The sequence below is a fragment of the Hibiscus syriacus genome, unplaced genomic scaffold (assembly GCF_006381635.1).
Source record: "Hibiscus syriacus cultivar Baekdansim isolate YM2019G1 unplaced genomic scaffold, ASM638163v2 tig00000773_pilon, whole genome shotgun sequence".
In the NCBI taxonomy this organism is placed as follows: Eukaryota; Viridiplantae; Streptophyta; class Magnoliopsida; order Malvales; family Malvaceae; genus Hibiscus; species Hibiscus syriacus.
Genome location: NW_024061823.1, coordinates 1,486,241 through 1,489,846, shown reverse-complemented (window position 1 = coordinate 1,489,846; position 3,606 = coordinate 1,486,241). Strand labels below are relative to the sequence as shown.

The 3,606-nt window shown below is 34.7% G+C and overlaps 1 pseudogene; it reads right to left on the bottom strand.

Moving 5' to 3' along the window:
* Positions 1 to 291: 291 nt before the first annotated feature.
* Positions 292 to 2,082, bottom strand: LOC120217494 (annotated as a pseudogene).
* Positions 2,083 to 3,606: the final 1,524 nt, after the last annotated feature.

Below are 3,606 nucleotides of genomic sequence, written 5' to 3'. Positions count from 1 at the left end.
AGATTTTATAATTAAAATAATTGAGTGTAAAATAAATTCCTCATAACATATTAACATGTATATCAAATAATAACTCAACGTTTCAAAATAGTCCATTTTATAATTCCTTAATTTCAAAATTTCCCACTTCAACATAGTTGCTTTCGGGTAATTTAAACATTGATTTCTTTCATCTTTCAATGTAAGAAAACACACACACACAACAAGGCCACCATGAATACAACACTCCATGGCTACTAATGCACAAAACAAGTTACAAGAGATCACATTTTTTATTTTATAATTCATTGTTTACCATCCGCAGCACATGTAACGGGATGACGGCATTCTTCCGGTTCGGCGAATGTATTCCACTTGTGCAGAAGTCCTTTCCGCGTCTCGGTTTTTTCTAGCTTCGGTCGCTGTTCGTTTCTCTTCCGATCTTTGCTTAGCCATAGCGATCTTCTTTACTATCTTTTCTTCAGCTTGCGCTCTCATTTGCTCTACTTTTTCCTGAAAAAATGTTGGACATAATTATACACAGTGCTTATTGCTCAGCGTACATATATGTCATGTTTAATGTTGAAAATGTGAATTATTTTCTAGTATATGATAACGAAATGGATTTTCGATACCTCGATTCTCCGCATCTCTGCTTCTATTTTTTCTCTCTGTTGACTCTCCCATGCATGAATTTTAATCTCTTCACGCTTATACCTGAGAAATCGAAATATGCATTCAGCGAAATGTTTTACGAGCATATGATAAAACATGGCATAGTTTCGTAGAGTATGGAATCATATCAGAACCTTGCGGTATGTTTAGACTTTTCAGATTCCTCCCATGCAGCTGCTCGTTGTTCATATTCCATCTGCCCAAGCTCCTTCATATGAGTGGCATCAACTGAAGTAGTTTTGTTCTCTTTGTCGTCTTTGCTAGCCCAAGCAGCAATATTCATCTTGCCAAGCTGCACGCCGAGGGCAACAATCTTTCGTCTCGTCTTGAGCTTAATTTCTTGCTCCGACAATTCTTTTTTGCCGTAATCAGGAGGATGCTGTGACTCATCATCCAAGGGCATTGATGTCGGTTCCCCTCCACAAGGAGTAGATGGGATCGAAGATGCTGGACTCCAGAGCGGGGTTGTTGCCCCTCAGGTGTAGCAGTCCGAGAAGGCTCTTGACTAGTAACAGGGGTCATTTCTGTTCCCATATCTCTCATACAAACCGATCGTATTGCAGGAACAACTGCAAGGCCATATCATAAGGTACTGTGAGATAAAGATTAAATAAAAGAACGGTGATCAACATAGAGTATCCATTTCAAGACCAGAAAAGTTGAAATAACAGTCTGTCATCCCCATGGCTCAACCCGTTGCACAAGAGCCAACCATTTCAATGTTCTTAATGACATCATACTGCAAGTGCTCATTATGGTGATCAAACGCTGCAGTAGAGTAGATTATCAATCTGAATGCACTCAGTGCATCACTGAATAATGCAGTCCATGAAAACATACTCCAGTTCATCATGCAAATTTACCTTTTGTATCTTCTTCAGAACTTTTTGTACAAGATAAATCCATTTGACCCACTTCACTTAAATCCTTACTAGGATGAGGTGCAGAGGGGTTAAAAGAGAACTTCTCGAATGGCATCTGCACAGCAGACTGATAGAAATTGAATCGTTTAGCGTCAGCCGTACGATTAACAGTCGACCTCAGATCATAATTTGCAGAATCAGGAGCAACTCTCGCCGTATTCGACATGGGAAACCGATTAGCTTGGTTTTGAAATGCAGTCTTCTTAGCATAGGAGGCTTGCAAGTTTTGCCTGTTTATGATCCATTTCTCTGCATCATTCCACTTCGATGACATAGGTCTAGGGTACGACCTCATGGAATTGTGTACTACTCTCTCCCCTTTATGAAACTCAAAGCTTGATGAACTAGCATTGCTATCATAATCAAGATTTTCGTCTTCCAAGGACCTCATCGGATGAATTGCACTCGAGTTCCCGTTACCAGTCTTCGAATATTGCTGCAATTTAGCATGACCTGTCTCGATATTTTGGCTACAATTTTGATCATTTAAGCAGGGATCCAACATGGGTGCAACATCTAAACTGGGAACTGCAATTCAATTGAATATATGCAAGTCAGCCAGCAGATTTAGATGTAACCCTAAACCAGTTTCATAAGAAATGTTAACTATCTATAATTTAACCTACATAAATATATGTATGAATAAATTCTTTAATATTATTAACAAATTTGATTTAAATAGTAAACAATTTAATATCGTTTAAATATATTTCGAGTTTGAGTCTTTATGTATGTAAAAAAATTTGGTTGGAAGATTTACCCACTAAAATCAGCTGAGTGATGCAGATTGATTCAAATAAGTCAAAATGAAGTCTTATAATTGAGAGGGCAACAAAAAAATTATTTAATATTATATTTTTTAAATATCTAATTATCATATTTATACAATAAATTAGATTTTGTGATACTTAAAATTGTGTTTTTGTTGTCCTTTTGCCTTTAAGGTTTTATTTTGATTAATTCATATTGATCAACGTCACATACCTGATTTTGGTGGGTGAGTCTCTCAACATATATTTTCTGCATGAAGAAAAACTCAAACCCAATATTTTACTTAAATAATATGACACTGCTTACAACATTAATCAACTCGGTTAGTAAAAAAAATATTAATTTTAGCTATAACTATAACTAAAAGTTTAGAAACAAATTCTATATATTAAATGTACCTTATTAGTGGCGTACCCACTAATGTCTAGGGTGGAGTATTTATTCTAAAATTAATGTTTCCAATTATTTATTTATTTTATTAATTATATTCATCTTAAAATTTGTTTTCATTCATTTATAAGAAATTTATGTCATTAAAATATATGTCAATCCTCAAAAATATTTTTAAATTTGTAACTATATCCTATAATCTATCCATTTATAATTAGATAATACCTTGAGATGTGAAACACACTTCAACATGATAACGCGTCGTTTTATTTGTCAAATAAATATTCCTTATTCTCAACAAAAATAAAATAGAATAGCATAGAGAGAGTAAAGGTCGATTCACATGGATTATGAAGATTGCTAATAAAGTAGCTTCTAATTTTGATCTGTGCAAAAATTGCAAGTAAAAATAAAGGGGTTTTTGTTTGAGAAGTAAAAGAAAGTAAAAATTAGAAGAGAGTGAATTTAAAATGAGAATCAAATAATAAAAATAAGCATTAGGCTTTTGCTTTTGTCTCAAATTTCATCGATCATCGAATAAGATTTTAGTTTCGGATTCATGACAGTTACAGTCTATAGGGCCCAACCCCTATAACTTATTTTTTCTTCTCAAATGGACCAACAATCCAAACCAATGTTTGAATATCAGCCCTTATGTGGACTAATAACGACAACTGTTATTAGTGCCAACTCAGTTAAAAAGCTTTGGAAAACCTAACTCGGATTATAGTGTCTCGCTGAGAATCGAATTCGATCTCAGTTTCCCTTAGACAATCGCCGCTAAGTATGTTCACAGGAATTTGAATGTACTACAAGTCGCTCCTCCCTCCCAACTGTTAATCGAAACCACAATCAATCCAATGTACAA